The sequence below is a fragment of the Tachypleus tridentatus genome, chromosome 10 (genome assembly GCF_004210375.1).
Source record: "Tachypleus tridentatus isolate NWPU-2018 chromosome 10, ASM421037v1, whole genome shotgun sequence".
NCBI lineage: Eukaryota > Metazoa > Arthropoda > Merostomata > Xiphosura > Limulidae > Tachypleus > Tachypleus tridentatus.
Genome location: NC_134834.1, coordinates 68,313,963 through 68,336,802, shown reverse-complemented (window position 1 = coordinate 68,336,802; position 22,840 = coordinate 68,313,963). Strand labels below are relative to the sequence as shown.

The window sequence follows — 22,840 nt, the reverse complement described above, 5'->3', positions numbered from 1 at the left end:
TCCAGGAAATGTTTAGTATATTTTTCCATGTACTGTTGTGTCTGTCTTATTTCCAGTACAATGTAGGCTTCGACAAAAGCGTTATGCAACAAGATGTGAGGGAAGTTTTGCTTTATGATTATTTAATATATATGTATATATGCAAGTAAAACATATATGTAAAATTATCTTAAATACGTAGGAACTTTTAGGAAAGTTAGTTTACACACTACAAGAAACAAAGAAACCCAGTATGGCCAGGTGGTTAAGGCACTCGACTCATAATCTAAGGGTCGTGGGTTCGAATCTACATCACATCAAACATGCTCGCCCTTTCAGCCGTGGGGAAATTATAATGTGACGGTAAATCCGACTATTCGTGGGTAAAAGAGTAGCCCAATAGTTGGCGGTAAGTGGTGAAGTGATGACGAACTGCCTTACCTCTAATCTTACAGTGTTAAATTAGGGACGGCTAACGCAGATTGCTCTCGTGTAGCTTTACGCGAAATTCGAAACACACCAAATTAGTTTGATTCTACAAGGTTGAACAATGTTTACGTTAACAATCCAATAAGCTTCTTTTATCTTTATGTCAGCTTTAGTTTTGAATCCTGTTTCAATGCTGAGGGAAACATCATTATTGGAATGACCGGACTGGTTAAAGTGTTGAGTTACAGGGAGATCTTTCTAAGTGTTATTGGAAGATTTATGGTTGGTGTTTATCCTACATGATGGTGATTGTATTTTTTACACTTTAAAATATTGAAAGAAATCTCTTGTGTAACACAAAACACTACTTATCTTATCAAGGTTTTTTGGTTGTGCTTGTCAGAAGATGAGCTAGTAATTTTTTATGAATTTACAAGTTTGACAATGAGCTTTATTCCATGAATGACAAACATTTTTTGGTGGGATATAATTTACTTTTGTGTGAACAAGGATATCGCTTAGAATTCTGCTTTCTTCGGAAGGAGGCAGAGGGAACTTCAGGAAATACCTTTTTAAGGTGTTTGTTCAATTGTAAGAGATGAAAACTTTTTATCAGAAACGTTTCACGAGTTTAAACTGGTAGGTAATAGTAAGAGGAATTCTATTTGAAAGTTTAGTGTTGTTCTGATTTAGAATGTTTCCACTGAGTGTTGTTAGCCTTTTCGATCTATCGATTTAGATATCTTTATGACCTCTTTGTAACATGGTTTGTTTTAGATCCTTGATGTGTTATCAGTAGTCTGTTTCATCTAAGCATATTTTCTTTATTCTAAGAAAATGAATATAGGTAATATTCAATTTAGTGTGAGAGGGACGACAGCTTTTATATTGAGGGTATTGTGGTCTGTCTGCATGCTGTTTTTTACAAGTTAGTGAGCAAAATTCCGTCCTTTAAAAAGACACTAACGTCAAGAAAGTTAATCCTGGTAGGCGAGTAATCAAAGATGAACGTGATTGTTTTGTGAATGAATTTGGATGTGAGATAAATTATTTAAGTGCTTCAAGACCGGCTGTCCAAATGAAAAATATGTTGTCTTATGTAACGATTCCGTGTATAAGATCGTACAGGGCTGAGTTGTAAAAGGTGGTTTTCTATATGATCCATAAACATGTTGGCATAATTGAGAGCCCTTTTAGTACTTATCGCGGTACCATTAATCTGAATGTAATGCTTGTTATTAAATTCGAAGTTGTTCGGAGTTAAAACCAGACTGGCAACATCGGTTATTGTTTGAAATATTAATGGGTTAGAAAGGTTTAATACGGATTTTAGTCTCTAGTCCTTCATTTTATGGAATACTGGTGTAAATGGAAAAAATATTCACCGTGCAAAGAAGACTGTTAGGTGGTATCTGTCTATTAGTCTTTTCAACTGATAGATGAAAGTAGTTATTCAAGAGCATCCATTGGCTCCTTTCAGGTCATTCTTCTCTAACTGAATATTTGGGAATTTTTTGTCACATTTAGTGGACCTACGGCCTCAAGGTGCCATTTTTGCAATAAAGGAAGTTGAATTCACATGTTCAAATCCCTTAAAGCAAGTGAATCGAGCGTGACCCATGGTTAGACGCCTGGAGTATCTCATTAAGTTACACAGTATCTGAGATGTTTTATATTTTTTGCGGTTGGTTTCGTCAAATGTCATTCATATGCTTGTTGTGTTATGGATTAATGGCACGATACAGAGTATCAACTTGGTAGAACTAAACCCACATTATACAGTTAATTTATTAGTTTTGTATACAAACATCTAAATCTAGTTTTATGTCATGTAAAGATGATCGCTATGTGTTATTTTCTTTAATCCATGATTCGTTATTAAACCTTACATTTATGATTAATCTATGTTTCCGTGTGTGTGAGAGAACCTAACGTTTTGTGAAATATTTAAGCTTTTACTGTAAAGAAACAAGAATGAAACTAAAACTGGAACTTGGATAACTAATTCCCTTAGCTCATTCTCCTTTAACCTCGAAAATGTAGAAACAAAGACTGAAATAACAATATTATTTTTGGTTCTTACAATGTAAGTTCATGCTTAAGTTGAAATAAAACAATGCAATAGGATTTCTAAACTTTTCGCCTGAAAAGCATGCAGGGAATGTTTTCTTGAAACGTGAGCAAAACTGGTAAACGTGAGTGGAATTGATAACAGTAAAGCAAATTTCTAATCCGATTCTGTTTTGTTTGTTTGTTTGGGAATTTCGCACAAAGCTACTCGAGAGCTATCTGTGCTAGCCGTCCCTAATTTAGCAGTGTAAGATTAGAGGGAAGGCAGCTAGTCATCACCACCCACCTCCAACTCTTGGGCTACTCTTTTACCAACGAATAGTGGGATTGACCGTCACATTATACACCCCCACGGCTGGGAGGGCGAGCATGTTTAGCGCGACGCGGGCGCGAACTCGCGACCCTCGGATTACGAGTCGCACGCCTTACGCGCTAGGCCATGCCGGGCCTAATCCGATTCTCAAGTGAGTTTAGTAGTAGAAACTAAACCAGTTGAATGGCACATAGTAAGATAAAAAAAAAAAAGAAAAAATTGAGTCTAATCTATTATTGTAGTATAAAATAATTTTTGCTTGGTGAATAACTTTCGTCATTCTTGCTAAAATATTAAATCAAATTTTTTTTTAGCTCTCTGTTTTGAATTAAAAAGTTACTCTATCTGGGCTATCTGTGTTCTGTCAACCGCTGGTATCGAAATCTAAATTTTAGTGTATAAGCCTTAGGCTTAAGGCTAAGCGACTGAGAATCATTGTATCAGATAAAAAAAAAAAGAGACTGAAACTGTAACTTAATTAATGCATCGTTCTTATAGAAGCTATAGCTATAACTTACGGTTTAAATGTTTCGCTAGTTTGTTACATTTTTCACCTTAAAATAGTTACATGACTAAAATGCCGCTTTTTAACTGTCCACATCGACATAACATAGTTTAGCCCCAATCAAAACAGTGTGTGAGCCTATAAAAAGTACAAGTAATGTTATAACGTAACTTTAACATTTAACCTTTTAAAACATTGAGGAAATAACAAGTATTCATACCTTACAATGGTTCAGGAAAGGGTTGCAAAGTGAGAATGTTTGGCTAGACATGCAAATTTTACAATGAGAGGTTGAATGTATAAGGAGCTACTAAAAGCTCAAGCTAGAGGTGTCTCGTGGCATGCTTCCCAGAAAATATATACAATATAATTAACAGTTGCTATATAAGTGAAATATGTAAAATGTGGGTTCTACAGTACCCCAAGTAACATCGATTCTGTCGCCTTTGCTTTATTGCATATTAATAATACACTTATTACTTTTAATTTGATATTGTGGCAAACTTGCCAATACTATTTTGTCACTGTCCCTAATTTTGAACTATTGGACAGAGAGAAGACACAGTTTAGGTAAGAAATGTTTAGTAGAGTTAAAACCTATACCTACGTTATTTACAACGTTATCTTGAGTTAAGAAATATTTAGTAGTGTTGAAACGTATATCTACGTCAATTACATATGTTTTGTTAAGAAATGTTTAGTAGAGTCGATAGACTGTTACTATAATAATGCATGTACAGCTTAAAATACTGGGAATGTTTTGTGGTATCGCACGGATTTGAACCAGCTGCGCGGGTTCCAAACTACAGAGATATATATACTACAGGACTAGTACGCATTCAATATTAGTATCAAACAAAATCTAATTTCAAAAATATACTTAGTTTGAAGCATCTGTGTGTCTGGCAGTGAATGCAAATTAGAAATATAGATCTGACCAGGTCATTTCCTAGAAGTTATTAATAGATTTAAAGAAGTATTGACAATCAGAAAGACCGTTAACTCAGTTCATTTTAAACATATATAAAGTGCATCATATCGTCATGATCAATTTATTGTATTCGGTACTATTTCTCAGAACTTAAAACTTTTATAGAAAATCAAGAGGCATCACGTGATATTACCCGTAGTTTCGATTGTAAATATTTACTGTATCACTTGTACGATGGACTTTTTTTCCCTCATAAGTTTTCTCTTTTAACGCTGCCCCTAGTGGCACAGCAGTATGTCTGCGGACTTACAACGCTAAAAACCGGGTTTCAATACCCGTGGTGGGTAGAGTACAGACAACTCATTGTGTAGCTTTGTGCTTCACTTCAAACAAACAAATTCCAATGTTAAATTTCTCACAGTTAGTTTGTCCGTATTTCTCGTCTTTCTATTAAATCAATGTAATCATGGGAATTGCTACTTGCCTGTCCTTTGTTTTATGAAAATACGTTAAATTCAACTCATATATAATAACATTCTAAACGTATTTTTTCTATCAACAATGACTATCGAAGACGCTTATGTGTGACAGTATACCTTAAGTTGTATATCTGGGCACTAACAAAATAGTCAATCGTAAAATTCGAAAATATTTAAAATATGTCAAAATACATTTTTTTTTGTTGAACTATACAGTTACAGAGCTATAATGACAACTAATGTTCATAAGTAACGTTATCCAGAGGAAGGTTACTTCATTTTTCTCGTGTGTGTTTTTTTTTCGGTTTTCACGTAACAGCCGTAAAAGATCCACCTTAAAAATTGTCAGTACTGTTGTGTGTGAAATGTTAGAGAAATATCAGATCTTTGTTCAATAATTTGCCTCACAAACTTCCATAGAAAACCAAAATCATTTTTCTCACTGTTTAGAGTTGTGCTTCTGAACATATAGCAACTAAACAATTTCCGAATCGATTATTTGAAATTATTATCTCCTTTCAACGCCAACCGGTTCACAGTTATCGAACTGGTGATATAAGAGAAGAAACTGGATAGCAGGTGAAAAAGACAGAGTGAAATAGGCAAAAAAACACAACTTTGACTGAAGTAACATTGGGTAAAGAGAAGATGAAGAATTTGTGCAGAGTGTCGAGCTGACAGTGGATACAAACTATTCTAGTGAGGCCTATACATAAGTCAAACTACTGATGTACTCTTTACTTTATGTTGTTACATAGGCTTAAATTATCAATATACGCTTCACCATACATTGTTACATAAAGCATGCGCCATTTTATGTTACTACGTGAATTGGCCCGGCATGGCCAAGCGTGCTAAGGCGTACGACTCGTAATCTGAGGGTCGCAGGTTCGCATCCCCGTCGCGCCAAACATGTTCTCCCTTTCAGCCGTGGGGCGTTATAATGTGATGGTCAATCCCACTATTCGTTGGTAAAAGAGTAGCCCAAGAGTTGGCGGTGGGTGGTGATGGCTAGCTGCCTTCCCTCTAGTCTTACACTGCTAAATTAGGGACGGCTAGCACAGATAGCCCTCGAGTAGCTTTGTGCGAAATTCCTAAAACAAACAAACTACGTGAATAATACATTTTTGAATTGAGTAATCCACAAGTGAAGTAAATCTTTTGTTTATTTAGAGGCGTTCTATTTTTACTTTAAAAATGTGAAATTGTTTGTTTGTTTTTGAATTTTGCGCACTATTCGTTGATAAAAGAGTAGCCCAAGAGTTGGCGTTGGGTGGTGATGAGGACCTGTCTTCTTTCTAGTCTTACACTGCTAAATTAAGCATGGTTAGCTCAGATAGCCCTCGTGTAGCTATGCGCGAAATTCAAAAAACAAACAAATCTTTGTGGTGGACAGAGCGAAATAGCCTATTGTGTAGCTTTGCGCCAGGACAGACAAACAAATTACAATAAGACTAATTATAAAACATATAATTTTGTTTATAGAAAATTTAATTTTGTTTAGTTCGTAGTATTTCATAACAAGATACATATTCAGAAAAAATTCTTGTTTGAAGTTGAATATAATGCTTTGCTTATGTTTTCATTCGGAATAGGCTAGATATATGCGGTTTAAAAACACTATGTTTTTATCAGTTGTATAGTTTTTTGTAAAACTGGATGTAAAGATTGCAATCGTAATGCAATATGCATAATTTTTTCGAATATATAGATAGAAAAATAAACACATCCATTCATAGAGGAAGTGTTACGCTGTACTATATTCTGTTCAAAGAGGCCCGGCAATGTTGAGTTTCTTTATTGTTGTGCACAGAGTCTGGGAGCTCAGTTTCTCTGTATACTGTTAACAGAGGGCTGGTAGTGTTTCCTCTATGTGTTATTCACAGAGAACTGGCGATGTTGAGTTCATCCTTACCTAATTCTCAAAGAATAAGCATTTTTCATTTTTTTCATCATGTTTATTCTATTCACGAAAAAATGAGCAGTTGTTTGTTTTTTTCTTTTTCATAAAGAATGAACAATGTTCATTTTTTATGTTATGTTCAGGGGATTGAATTAGTATGTTTCTGTAAATTTAGCTCAGAGGAAATGTGGGTAGTGATGTGTTTCTCTGTATTATATTCACAGAGTATAGGCGGTGTCATGGTTTTGTATACTCTGCTCACATATTATTCGTATTGTTGTGTTTCTTTATATTTTATTCGGAGGACCGAAGTAGTGTGTTTTGTAAATCTTTCTCACAGAATACGAGTAGTATTGTGACTTTCTGTATTCTGGTTATGATCCATTTTTTCATTTTGTTCAAAGAGAAGAGTGGAAGTGCTGAATATTTATAAAATGTTTAAGTCATTTCAACTCACCATATGATCTAAGTCAATTTAGATGTGTGAATTATATTATGTATTGCGCCAAATTTATTATTAGGTCATTATATATAAAGTTGTCACTGTTTGGTGATTATTGTATATAGATATATTTCCTTTTCAACAAGGGTAAAACAGAAAATATAATCTGAAGCAAAAAGGTTTAGTGCATTCTTTGATTCACCATACCTTCTGCTCTTTCACGTATTCAAGGCACATCAGTACATATTCTCATTTTACCTTTGGATACAAAAAAACAAACAAAAAATCTGTAATATGATTATCGGGCAGTATTATGTTTCTGTATTTTGTTTATAGAGATAGTCTTTTCAATGTACTGGTACGCCAAAATTATTAACCATCGTTAATAGTCCTAACCAATCAAATTATGGGAGTTCTTCTGTTAGTATTGGGTTGAGGAATAATTCGTGAGCGTTTTTTCAAGTTAAAAAATATATTCATAAATGAAACGCTTTCGCAAATTATTTCATGTCATTTGGTAGATAATTTTTTTGCTCTAATAGATGGTGTGTTTGATTTTCATATGTCTTTAATTTTTGCTTTCATTTTCAGCTCATTAAATGGAATGTCAAGTGGACAAAATCGAGCATTTTCGACACCATCTGCTTTTCGCATTTAATTTCTTGCAATTTCGTTTACAACAATGCATACTATATACCTAGGTATTACATGAAATAAAGTATCATAATAAATGTTTTGGGTGTAATGTGTTCATGCATTGAAGTATTGTATAGTCTTGCATGTAATGCTTGAATGAAATTATTTAAAAAACGCTCACGAATTATTCCTCAACCTAATATAATCTATTCTAGCTGTGTATCCAGCAAGTTAAGTGTGATTTACTCCATAGAAATTCCACTACAAACCAGTTAGATAGTTCAAACAATTGACATAAGACATAAGACCAGCATTTTACTCCCAAACATTACTTGATAGCGAAACGTAAGGGCCAGAAAACCCTTTCAGCTGTTGGTATTTCAAACAACCAACAGTCCAAACTGTACTGATGACATCCTAACATTTATAATCACTCAGCTCAAATAATAATATAATATTATAATAGCTTTATAATAGCTCAAAACATAAGGAATTCCACTTCCTTTCAGTTATTGAGATTTCAATGAACTGAATACCCTAACTTTTGATGAAATAATTAATTTTCTCATGATGATTAGGATGTCACTGCAAGAATCTTGGCCAATCAATGGAGCAGATAGATTGTTATTTTACTGGCATTTTCTCTTTCGACTCCTCAAGAACAGCCAGATATTTACTTCTAGTCTCTTTTTTTTCTCCTCATCTAATGTACAATATTTTCATCATAAGAAACAACCTGCTTATCTGCTTACCAGTCTCAAATGCTTATTTTCTTACTCTATGGTAATAACATCTCTTTGGACACACAACCATTTTTTTCTTATTTACTCACACAAATGCAACTACAGTGAATTCCACATATTTTTATTAAAGCTATGGAACATCTGTATTAGGTTGGAGAGCTGCACCTTTCAACAGAATATCAGGCGATTCAGAGAACAACCAATCGACTATTGCTCAGTAGGATGGTATGCCTTTATAACATACAATAAGTGTTCCTACCAATAAGTTTGTTTAGAGTTAATAAACTTACTGAATATACAAGTGAAAGTTTTCACTGTCCATTAACGCATAGTACCAAAATAGTCCATTTGTGTTTTCATATTGCTGACCCATAATGAATTCTACAATGAAGCTATACTATCATAGCATTATTATCTAACATGCAATAATTTTTTCTGTATTTTTTGGAATTTACTAGTCATTTCAGCCATGCATAATCTCGGCACTAACATGTAATAAATATCACAGCTGCAGAAACATTTACTTTGTTGTACAGTGCTGGTAGTCAGAAGTATTCAGCATGTGACTTGCCCCATACCATCGAGTATTTGCAACAAAACTGCTCCAATTTCACTATCATTAACAGTTTGCTTTAGAAAGTATAGAGTTTACCAAGACAAGTAGCGCTAGTGTTTCGACCACAACAAATTTCAAGAACTGAAACATGTCTTCTGTTTTAGGTTTTCACATAGAGCATCTATCAGCTTTTGCTGAATTCGACAGTGACTCAGCTATTTTGGATAAGTTAGCTACAAGTGATCATAATGTGATATATAGAAAGTTGCAGATTTTATGTTAGTTTTCAAGCTATAATTTAGCAGGATCAGTAGAAATTCCATCCCTAACTACTACAGAACTACCAAATTACATTTCTGTTCACATTAATGCACACTTTCGATGTTTCAGTTTCATGTCTGTATCCTTAATGCACTGGGCTACTATTTTGTTGTTCTTCGTAATGGCTTGAAAACATGAAACAAAAGACTAGTAAATCATCGACATTACAGTCTTTTAACTCTTTCCAAATTAAGATATGGTATCGTTTAAAATCTCTTTATTTTTCTGACATACATTGGAAAATGCTTGAAACTTTTGTATTTATGGCAAAGCAGCTATGGCTATTTGTCACCATATGTAATTTTGAACCTTTAACCAGGGAGAAGTCAGTTTGTTAGCAGAACTCTACCACTAACTATTTATGCTAAGGAACTAACAACATATATAACTCTTATAATGCACCTACATCTTAACATTTGAGGAATATTTATGTCACAATATATACTGCTCAAACACTTAAAGGAACAATTTCAGTATATTTGCTTCATAACTAAATTTATGTGTGAAAAACATACCCGTTGTCTACAAGTGTATTTTTAAGCTTGCGAGGGAAGTTTGAAGAAACTCAAACGAAACTCACCTCACTCAAGGAGAATACAACTATTTAAGGCTGTTACATGAAACTATGCATTTCTCATTAATTCTCGAAACAAGCACAAAATGGATCTTTTGCGGCTCGTTTTGTCATTGTGTACCTTCATCTTGTGTACTCAAGCAGTCAGGTGCCATCTGACAGAAAACGAGGTGGCCAGGGAGGTCCAGATGCTGGAGAATGGCCAGACCCAAAGGAGGTGGCACAACGAGTTGGTGTGTCACCAAGTGTCAGAAATCAACTTTGGCGACGACGCTACCAGAAGACAAACTCTTATAGTAGGAGCCCAGGTCAAGGCTGTCATCGCTGCACAACTGCCAGAGAGGACCGCTACCTCATTATTACCGCTCTGCAGAACAAGTTAGCTACTCCTCGATCACTGCAAAATGATGTTCAGCATTCCACTGGAAGCTGTGTGTTGACCAAAACAGTTCGCAATTGTCTGCACGAAGGACGCCGTAGGACCGGACGGCCTGCAAGAGGCGTTACTCTGACAGTGCGACACCGTGCAGCGGGGTTGGAGTTTGCTCGTCAGCACCTGGACTGGGAACTTCATCATTGGGCCATCGTGCTATGGACAGACGAACGCAGGTTAATTGTGTCTCGTGCGAGAGTGTGGAGACGCCGAGGAGAGCGATTTTCCACCTGTAACATTGTGCGAGTCAGCGCTTATGGAGGTGGTTCTGTAATGCTCTGGGTAAGCATATGCGTGGGTGGCTGCACAGACTTACTCATATTTGACAGGGGTGCTCTGAACGCACGATGATATAGAGACGAAATTCTGGAACCCTTTATGAGGTCTTTTACTGGTGTTGTCGGCGATGGGTTCATTCTCATGCAGGTTAACGCGCGAACACATGTCGCCAGTCTGTGTATGGACTTCCTTGACGAGGAAGAAATAGATCTCCAGATTTAAATCCGATTGATCATTGTTGGGATATGTTGTCGAGGCGTGTTAGTGAACGCCAGCACCTTCCTCAGAATGTACAGGAACTCCGACAAGCCTTGGTAGACGAGTGGGCTGCCATATCCCAAGTTAACATCGATAGACTGATTCAAAGTGTGCCAAATCGGTGTCAAGAGTGTGTCACATCCCGTGGATTTCACACTAAATATTGAATGTTTTAAACATTTCTTGAATACACGCATGTAAACGGTTTAAAGTATTGTTTCATATGGGATATCTGTTTTGGTAATATTGGTCGTTTTTAATAATTTTATTTCTCCATGTTTTACCGTTCATCACACATTAAAAAATGGATACAGATGGAACTGAAATGAAGCAAATTACCTAAAAAACAAAAATATTATCACATTTGAAACACTGTGATAAGTTATATAAGAAAACGTACTTGTTCCTTTAATTTTTTGAGCAATTTAAATTTGAGTCCAGCTCACTAGTTAACAAATCAAGAGCTTTACTGATGGGGTAACCTATGCAATCTTAAAACACAGTAAAAACTTACTAAATGAAATCTAGTTTCATCTTAAAAATTCATATAATGTGATTTATTTTTATCATTTTTATATAAGAAAATATTTAAAATTGTGTTGGGAGTAGGTTTTTAAACGCATTAAATTATTTTTTCGTCTAAGAAGTTAACGTTTTTACGTTGCTGATAAGAGAGATCCATTTTACATCAACAATCAGTTCAAGTTGGCTAATAGTACGCAGATAGCCCTTGTGTAGCTTTGCGCTAAATTCAAGAACAAATTGGTTAATAGTAACTAACATTTTTTTGATGATTCCTTTTCCAACTTTAGTAATCACCACTTCCAGCTATAAGTCATAAAAATTTGGTGAAGACTCATGAAGAGATACTGGTGTCTTGAAAATGAGTTAAAGTGTCTGAAAATGCTATTTTTCTAACCAAAGGGCTATTTTATTTTGTAGTGGTGTTTACTATGCTGTAAAATAATAGTGTTATGTTTCTACATTTAAAACCCTTATGGAATATAACTAGCGAGGGTAAAAGTCTGGTAAACCATACAGCACTTTTTATGCGGTTTATTATGATATGACTGTTGTTGAATGAATACGTAAATTTCAGAATAACTGATTCTGGAAATTATTTAATCTATAAATATCCTTACAGTTTCATGCTCTGGTAATGATTGAACAACAACAAAAAACAGGAGCGACCAAGATATGAAGCAATCCTGTACACAGGAGCTTGGGCTCAATGAAAAGCAGCAAAAGCTTCTGAACCTTTTTGAAACTGCTTTCAGTACATTCGCCCCTTTGCCAACATTGCAAAGGTAAGGTCTAAAATGCATGCTAATCTGGCTTAAGCATAAGTATTGCTAAGTAGTTGCTTATCAATATGATGTTACTGTTTGTTTATCTTTGGCTTTAATAGAAGATGCCTTAATACAGGGACAAGCATATGACACGAAGAACAGGATTCTAGTTTATTTGCACTTATGTTACAAGATAAAAGTACAACAATGCAGATGAAACAGAGCAGTTTCCTCAAAACCAACTACACATATCAATAGAAGTAGCTACTGAACTTATTTCTGACACTTTTATTTCAAGATAAATACTTATAATTCGTCCTATCATTGCTCACACACTCAACTATAGACAAAAACTGTGACGATAGAACTTGTGAAGGTAGCGAAAGCTGTTGATGTGGACTATAGTATGGTCACTTGTATACATGATTGCTTATTTACTTAGGCAACAACATGATAAATTTACCAATGAAATTCTAGAAACTTTTGGATTACATTTGTGACATAGTAGCACGAAAACCATAATAAAGGTTATGAAGATTAGTGGTGCTGTAGAAATCCTAGTAACTGTATGGATATTTCTCTTTATGATATCAAATAAAGTATCTGATGAAAAATGTGATTAGTATCAAACTATCAAGGCCTTGGCATTGCTTCATATAATCCTTGCAATATAACATAATCTTTACACTGAAATGCATTTGAATGATGGTGCTTTGTTGAAAACAAAGCCATAGATTTCATGTAGCACCCAAACCGCTTCCTGAGCAGAATATGCAATCCAAGTGGATGTTAAAAGGAAGGGACAGAGAAAGATCTACATGTTGGTGAAAACTTCTGTCCAAAATACGATTGAAGAGATGGAATCAGCGGTTTTGGTGCGTTTTGTATGTCATCTGGCAAATGCTTATCGATTTACATTCTTATTCTGATAAAGTTTCATTGAAATGATAAATATTCCGATAAAACATGTGATTCCCTAATGCTTATGCAGCGACTGGGTTATTTAACCTAAGCAATAAATACATCTCCATATATTTGTCCTATTGGACATTATAACGCTCCACGGCTGAGAAAGGGAGCATGTTTGGCGTGATGGGGATTCAAACCCGCGATTCTCAGATCATCACGAGTCTAGTGTTCTAACAACGTAACCATGTTGGGCCTTGAAAAAAGGGCAATTTGTTGTAGCATTTCGAAATGAAAATGGTCATGTAAACATAGAAAATGTAAATGGAACAAACTAAAGTCATGAACTAGCTGCTTTTGAAGCCTTATGTGCCCTAAGACTGGGTGCAAAATCGTCAACTTTCAAGAGAGACTTTTCATGGTATTAAGAGTCAGTACCAACATGCCCTTAGGGCAGATGTGCTAGCCAGGACGAAGTATTTACTTTTGTTGTGACAGATGTGATTACAAACAAAGTTTAAGATTTAGGGAAAGAAAGGCACGATAATCAGACAAGTTCACCAACAGTATGACGTGATGTTATGTATATGTAATTCAAATTAATGTATATTTGTATGTATCATAAAGGTAATACAGTTCTAAGAATGCACTGTGCAAACTTCACACATAGCAGTCAGAGATATCTATCTATCTCTGTGCACATTGCAAATGAAATCCACGATTTTATGCCACTAGGATCACATCATAGTAATTCTGATAAACACTGGTATGTTGGTTTCTCATAAGATTGGTAAATTTGTCATAAATTTAGAAAAATAATACCAACTTTTTGTAGCAAAACCAGCACCACTGACTTGTTCTGGATGTTGGTAAGTATATTGAGAGTCTTGATATAATAAAATATGTATGTAAGTTATTTAACTGACTGGGATTTATGAAGTGCTGGTATGTTTAAACCCCTTTGTTTTAATTGGTTTTAGGAGGTATTGGAAATTCTATTATCTTCTTATTTAATAGGTGTTTTGGTATCGACTTCTCAAAGTCCTTATGGTTCAATAAGTGCTAGGTGGTATGATGTGTATGAATATTTTTGGTTCAGTTGGTTTCAGATGACATTTGTGAGTATGAATCCTTTGATCCAATCATGTTTGGTGGTATTAATATATTTAATTACTTTTAGTTAACTTATTTTAAGTATTATCTATCAATCTAGTTTCCTTTGATTTAACCAATATTTGATGGTCAATGATGAGTCTTAATTCATTTGATTCATCAAATTGTAAATTTTATTAATGTGTTTAAAATCATGTTGATGCATTTCTTCTTTTGTGTTGATTAGTATACTGTTCATATTGACATACCTTTTCCTCTATTGTTTAGTTGAAACTTTTCTTATGTTTTTTTTTAGGTTTACTGCTAACTCACCCTACTTATGAGTTAATAAGCTTTCACAATGAAACAATATGACGGACACTGTGTAGCTCTTAAGTTTTTGTCACGAGAACTGTACTACAATGACAGTTATCATTCTGATAAGAACGGATCATGTTGGGGAAATATTATGGAAGACTTTCAATTAGCGTATGGTAGTAGAGGTACCAGATTAATAATAAATGATAATAATCTATCATCTTTGGAATTGTCACTTATGTAAAACAGCTTATGGGATGTTTATGCAGGATCGTCATTAGGAAGTAATAATTTTTCTTTCCTTGTACAAGTAGAGGTAGATCTAAGAAAGAATATATTAAATAAACTGTCTAGTTGGTGAAACGTCTTTGGAAGATTTTCTTGCAGAATATAAACAAAGGGTTCACTTGGTTTTATTAAATTTAAATGTTGACATGTTTAATGATAGGTCGAACACAGCAACAGAAGATGAACAATTAAAATAATAGAAAGATGGAACTCCTGGTGGAGTTCACGATGTGACGAAGTTTAGTTTATTTCGAATTTCGCACAACTTACTTGAGAGCTATTTATCTCCGCTAGTCGTTCCTGATTTAGCAGTGACAGATTAAAGGGAAGACAGCTAATCAACATCACCCATCGCCAAGACTTGAGCTACTCTTTAACTAAAAAATAGTGGGATTTACTGTCACATTATAATTTTTTCACGGCTGAAAGGGTGAGAATATTCGATGACAGGGATTTATACCCTCAGCTGGCAGATAACGAGTCGAGCATTCTAATCATCAGACGATTCGATAATGCTATAAAAGAAAAAACTAAAGCTTTTAGTACCGTAAGAAAGCTGTGTATTTTTGAATACGTATTTTAACACAAAAGAGAAAGTGTCAGTTTTGAGAAATATTAAAAAGTCGAAAAAGATAGGTTTGCCAGCGTTATTCTGATAATATTAGCAAAGATACTAAGGGAGTAAAGTCTGAAGTCTGGATTTTGAATAGTAAAATGAATAGTAGAAATAATGAAAAATAGAAAAATGATGTTGATGCTCATAAAATAGTGTTTCAGGAAAAAAAATACATTTTTTTGCGAAATTAATAATCAGTTGGGTGATGAAAAATATTAAAATTGTTTTATAATTGCTTAATATCATATGGAGAAAAGGAAATATACCAAAGGAGTGGGAACATCCTGTGATAGTTCTGAAGAAAATACGTTAAATCATATTTTAAAATCGGACGTTCTAGTTAAAAAGAAAATTTTGGCAGCTGGTTTCATTAATGCTGAAAACGTTAATAGCATTCTGTGGAAAGAGTGGCTGTGATTTCAATACACAGGCTAAATGTAAAGGGGGTTTGTTTGGATTAATTATTTTTGAATTGATTGAACAATTCCAGTAAGAATTAGCATGTTAGCTCCATGTGCAGAAAAGTGTAATATGTCCAACCCTTATTTAATTCGATGGCAAATGATGATGTAGTTGTATGTTTGTTTACATACTATGGGACACTTTGGAAGAGGAGGAGAAATGTTAAGTTTGTAGTTAATAAATTTGAAATAGACATAGACGGAATTGAAACTTAGTCAAAAGGAATGAGATTTTAAACTATTCCTTTCGAGAACAGCAATGGGATTCTTTTTTTGGAAGTGTCTTCTAAATATTTCCCTAGCGTATCTTCATCATAAACTTATTAAAGTGATAACAGAGTTTAAGTTGTTGGTAAGCGAAAGTATTACTTAAACGAAATGTATTTCAGGAAATAACTGACATTTGGATATGTATCACAATGATTCGATTTATGTTAGATTATGATTGTCAATCATTTGGATCAGCGGTTTCATCCATTGTAAGCCTACTAGATAAGGCCAGATCTAAGGCTTTGAGATTGTTTTGTGATCGCCTTCAATATCAATTTAAAAATTGTTTGTTTTTTTGAATTTCGCGCAAAAACTATGTGAGGGCTATTCGCGCCAGGTGTCCCTAATTTAGCAGTGTAAAACTAGAGGGAAGACAGCCAGTCATCACCAGATTACGAGTCAAGCGGGTCCCCTTCACATCAAAATATGCTTGCCCCTTCAACCGTGGGGGCGTTATAATGTGATAGTCAATCCCACTATTCGTTGGTAAAAGAGTAGCCCAAGAGTTGGTGGTGGGTGGTGATGAATAGCTGCCTTTTTCCTAGACTTACACTGCTAAATTAAGGACGGCTAGCGCAGATAGCCCTTGTGTAACTTTGCGCGAAATTCAAAAATAAACAGACAAATGTATTTGTTTTCATTATGACGAAGCATTTTTTGTAGATGTGCTGTTCTACTGATTACAAATAAAACATACTTTTCTTCTCTTAGCCCCCCAATGGCAGAACGGTATGTTTGCGAACTTACAACGCTAGAAACTGGGTTTTCGATACCAGCGGTGAGCACAGCACAGATAGCTCATTGCGTCTCTTTGTGTTTAACTGCAAACGAACTAACAAACGTTATGTCATAAATCATGGGAAGAAGCTTGTTTGTAGTTAACCACAAAGTTCCACAATGGGCTATGTGTGTTCTGCCCACTACGGGTACCGAAAGCTGGGTTTTAGAGTAAAAAGTCCGAATACTCACCAGTATGCGACTGGGGGGGGGGCTGAAAACAAGAACACGGGATGTGGATTTGAACCCACGATCCTCAGATTACGAGTCGAGCATCCTAATCATCTGGCCGTGCCGGTCTGTAGCTCGTTAATCAGAGAGTTTGTAAGTGTTATCACATTTATTTTTGTAATTACTTTTTGAAGTTAGGTTTTTTCATTTTTGGGTTTTCCTAATTTCTCGTGTCAAGGTTGCTATTGAACTTTAAGCTACTTAAAATTTAAATGTGTCTTTTGAAAACGTTCGAGCCCCACAATTTTAAACTGTGAGCATATGTTTTATATTACTTGAGAAAATTCAAATAAATATGCCCCATGCTGGTACAGCGGTATGTCCACGGATTTATATCGTTAAAATCAGGGGTTCGAATACCCCCGCTGGACTCAGCAGATAGCTTCATGTGGCTTTGCTATAAGAAAAACACACACTCAAATAAATACTTTGGTTTGTGATTTCAAGAGTCTTGATATTACCTTTAAAAATTCTTTAAGTCTTCCTTTGAATTACCGGTTTTTGGTTGTAATGGCTTTGTTTTATCTTAAAGCAGAGCCACGTTAGGCTATCTACTGTGTTCTCCGTAAAGAATCGAACCCCAGATTATAGCTTTGTAAGTTTGTAAAATTACCATTTTTCCCACCAGGGAACAGGTGGTATTGGTGTATTCAAATCTATTGGATCCAATCAGTTTTAAGAGATTCTTTGAAACCTGTTGAACTGAGACAACTGCTCAAAAAATACATTTTCTTAAATATGCGAGTTTCTTAAATTATTCTAATTTTATAAACTAATAGAAAATATGTTGCATAAGCCTTACATTGTTATGGACGGCTCTAGCGTTGAGTGTTGTAAGTTTTGAAAAAAAAAACATTTCCTCAGTCAGGCTATAATTTCAAAGACTTACATCATAACAAAAAGTCGGTAATATTTTAACAGGAGACAGAAAGTATTTCAATTTATCGAAGGTTTGAAAATTTAATTAAATGTATATTAACTGAAAAAACAAACAAACAAAAAACTGCATTTAATTCGCTAAGAATTTTACTCTCGTAAATTCTTCGGAATTTGTCTGAGGAAACCTTAGAAGGTTTGGGTGGGGAAGTTACAAGTTGCTTAATTTAGTCACATTAAAGTTATTAATGAACATGGAGAATACGATTGACAGTAGTGAATTACATATTCTGGTTCTCAAAATGTATCTTTGTATGTTTGTCTTAGCGGCTAGTTAAACTAAACGGTTATATAGTTTTGTTGTTTTGAACTTTCGCGTAAAGCCATACAAGTGCAGTCTCTACATAACTGTCCTTAACTTTTGAACCACTAGAAACATAAGAAAGGAGGCCAATCAGCAACATCCACCGTCAAGCGTTTGACCGAACAATGAGATTTGAAATTCACTCTTATAGCCTCAAAGTGCAGAGAACGTTTTTGCAGAAACGGAACACTAATAATAAGCCCTTGAAATCATGATTCGAGCAGACTGACAACTAAAGTTTGATGGAAAGATCGATCATCATGAAGTTATGAAGTTAATATTAACTTTCGATCAAAGGAAAGCATCTATTTTAAATGCAACTACAGATCAACCCGGTAATGAGTAACACCACCAAAATATATAAAAGTCAAGAGTCGTTTGGTCATGTTCGATTTCTCCAAATTTCGTGAGTTACATAAGTCTAAACCCACTTTTTCTTTTACAATACTTTCTCTTTTGATTGCTCGTTCCTATTTTAATTCATTTAATCACTAACGTAGGCGTAAATAGCTCCTAAATTTTGGTACTTTTGCTATTATATAAACGTATCAAGGATGAAGTTCCCAGAACCAGATTAGGCATGGTGTTATGTGTGTGACGCAACATCATCCTCGTCATTATGACTTCAAGCTAGGATAGAATTCGAATAGGAAAACCGGGAAGATTCCTATGAAAAATAAGTAAAAAATTATCTCAAACCTACATTGTATATATCAATTATTTGTAGGGAAGATGATTTTTCCTCAGAAGGAAAACAGGTATGTATACAATCCCATGGCCATCGTATGTTTTAATATTTTATCTTAAGGCACCAATATGCAGCATATTTACTCAGTTATATGTAGTGGATTCAGGAGCAATATGTGGTATGTTCCTGGGAAAGGAAATTTTATGTTTCTCTTATTTCTTTCTTTAGTGTATTACCAGTTTTAAACGGGATAGATTTGGTTTCCAGCAGCTTCCTGTCATATTTGACGTACTGTTAATATAGTTGAATACAATGGCTGATTTAAAGTTGTGTGGGCTCAGGGGCTAATAATTTTTGTGGGCCCTACATCCTGTGTAACTTTACACAGAATAAAATTGTCAATGGACCCCATTAAGATTATGGGCTCAGGGGCTGACGCCTTTCCAGCCCCTACCTAAGTATGTCATCGGTTGAATATACATTTTTCATATTCTTACTTATGAAGTTCGGAATGCATTGGTTCATTAATTAGGTGCTCTTGCTGTTGGCCCGGCATGGCCTAGCGCGTAAGGCGGGCGACTCGTAATCCGAGGGTCGCGGGTTCGCGCCCGCGTCGCGCTAAACATGCTCGCCCTCCCAGCCGTGGGGTGTATAATGTGACGGTCAATCCCACTATTCGTTGGTAAAAGAGTAGCCCAAGAGTTGGCGGTGGGTGGTGATGACTAGCTGCCTTCCCTCTAGTCTTACACTGCTAAATTAGGGACGGCTAGCACAGATAGCCCTCGAGTAGCTTTGTGCGAAATTTCCAAACAAACAAACAAAGCTCTTGCTGTTAATGATAATGCTGGTTATGACCAAGCAATAGGAAATCATAGGATATTTAGATTAGTCCTAAATTCTTTTAACAAGTTAAACATGCAAAACAATTTTCATAATAAAAGTGTTTTAAGAGAAAATAGAAACAATAAATGTCAACATATTAAACGTTCTGGCCAATACTGGTAATGAAAGTAGCTGTTAAAGAAAGAATACATTATTCATTACTTACAAAGCATACAATAAAACATCATTTGTTAGCTGCAAGTGCTTTCGTACACATAAAGTTCGTTTAACAACGTAACATCAGTATAAAATTGTACAAGTAAAATTTTCTATAATTCTCAGTAAAAGCTTTTTGTGGCTTTTAATGCATGACGAACCGAATCTTAAAGCCTGTAAAGTCGTAATTTCATAATGAAATTGACATTTGAAGAAGAAATATGTATGTACACACGCACACATAACAGAGTGTGTGAATGGCGTAATTAAAACGGTTTCTGTTATAAATTGATGAGTATTAAGAATGTATGTGATTCTTAACCTAAAAATTCACTTTCACATCGTGTGCTTTCAATATGAGCTTAAAGCGAAACTGCAATTTCCGTATTTTGGCTGTCGCTGTTCGTCGTTGTCACCCATTGCGAGGGAATTTTTTTTCGAAATATCGGTTTTGCTTGGTTTCAGCGGGAAGTACAAATCGGTACAAATGCTATGAATAATCATTTCGGTTATACGCCTCGTTCCCAGGAGCGCTCTTATAGACTGTCGCAGGTGTTCATTAGCTGCGCAGCCACTTGAGTTAGGGGCAAGTATCTCAGAACAGATGAGACATCCAGGGGAGCGAGTTCCTGTGAACTGTTGGTGATCTGCTTACTAATCTAACTTTTCTGTTCGTATTATTGAACATCTATTGGTGAATATTTCAGAAACAGTACGCTACCTTAGAAAGTCTTTACATAACATATAAAGTTTTTCTTAGATCATATCTATTTTTCTCGTTAATATAATGTTTTCTTTTTTCAAACGGCATTCGCTTAGTCTCATAAGTCTGGCATTATTTAAACACTTGGAACTGTTCAGTTATTGTTATATATTGGTTAATCAAGAAACGTTCTTAACTCCACGTTTCAGGAATTTCAAAATGATGCGCCCCAAACTAATTATATAGTCAAGAAACTATGGAAAGCGCAAAATTCTCGTCTAATCAGCTCATTTAATACAGTGACGAAAATAGAACAGTTATCTAAATCTAATTAGTCCCTGTTTTAGGCACTGTTTAAGCTCGACCTAAGATGTTATTTCTCGTTGGCTAGTTTGTAGGGAATGTTGCGGTTAAAATAGATAGCACAAAAGTCCCCATCCAGTTAGGCTTAGAATTAGGCACTGTTTAACTTGCGTAACTCGACCCGGAAAATAACTTCTCGGTCAGCCCATGAACCGATATAATAGGAAACGCTTATATATGTACAGTGGATGATGGGATGGAATAATTACAAATCGTTTACTTCAATCAGATTAAAATTATTGATGATCATGAAAAGTAAAACTTGCAGTAGTGAACGAAATAACCTGTTTTTAATCACGTGTTTTATATCTTAAAAAGAATTGCGTATATCTTTTTTAGATACACGTATACATAAGCGACAACTACACGTGTTTCGTCGTTCATACTTAACCAGAATGTTTTTACAAATTCAAGTGTAACATGATAGACTAGCTATATTTCTTGGCGATAATGATACTTTAGGAATGCTAAACACACACTCTCATTAATATTAGCTAACGTATCTTAGTTTTGTTAACCTGAAGATGACCTAAGAAGGTCGAAACTTTGATATCTACTTTATTTTAACAATTGTTTTAATACCCATACCAGCCGCCTTGAGATACAGTGTGAGAGATTCAGAAGATGAACAAAATTGAAAAGATGGTGAGGAAATAAAAATTCCTACTTAATCGCAAATGTTAAGTTATATTAACGCTATCAAACTGTACGCAACAATGAAGGGGGAAGTGAACTTCATGAAAAGGCCATATAATTGGCGTTATCTTTTAACCGCATGAGAAAGCCTATTAAGAAACATAACAGTTGAAATTGGACACCTTCTTCAAATAAATTTGATTGAGATTTTGTGTATTTATGTATATTTTGAATGTCTATTTTTGTTCTTATTCTAATAAATATAAACAGTATAACGACTGTATTCACAAACGTCTTACTTTCCTTGAGTCAAGCAAGTATAACGTTCCACTCAAATATTATATATAATTAAGGAAATGCATGTTCACTGTGTCTAAGCCAGAAAACCTGCTTAAGCCGGAAATTTTACTTCGTACCGTGCGATTCCGTCTTCGACAGGTTTTACTGTACATAGTACAGTCAGTTCTTGCTTTGAGAGCTAAATAACACAAATTCCGATACGTTAGAAAAACTTTCAATTGAATCCAGACAGAATTAAACTTTGTATAACATTGTTAGTTACAATTTTATCAATCACTAAGTTTCTCACTACGCTGTAATCTGTTAAATTAAAAGAATGCTAATGCAGTTGCAGGTTTTGATATTTTGTCACATTTTTTTACGAATTTCCTTTTTTCTTGCCCCCTCCAGTGACACAATGGGATGTCTATGGACTTCAAACGCTAGAAACTGGGTTTCGATACCCGTGATGAGCAGAGCACAGATAGCCCATTGTGTAGCTTTGTGCTTAAATTCTAAACAAAGTATAATTTTTCTTAGAAGTTATCGCTATGTTTTGTAATTAGAGCTAGACTTATATTTTTACGCTTAAATCAGTTTTGTTATTTTGATAAATACATTTCTGGCGTATTCTTCAACAGCATATAGTCGATACATTATAATTTAATACATTCATCGCTTTTATATAGCATATAAATGTTTGATAATCTGAGATAAGTTCAGAAAGAAACATGATGTTCTAATCCATAAACTAGCCATATCAGATGATAACCGAAAACTGTATACCGGTAACA

The 22,840-nt window shown here is 34.9% G+C and overlaps 1 protein-coding gene across 9 annotated transcripts in view; it reads left to right on the top strand.

Moving 5' to 3' along the window:
- LOC143229491 (high-affinity choline transporter 1-like) overlaps positions 1 to 22,840 on the top strand; it is a 115,143-nt gene that overhangs the window by 6,705 nt on the left and 85,598 nt on the right. The gene's annotated exons all lie outside the window — the stretch shown is intronic.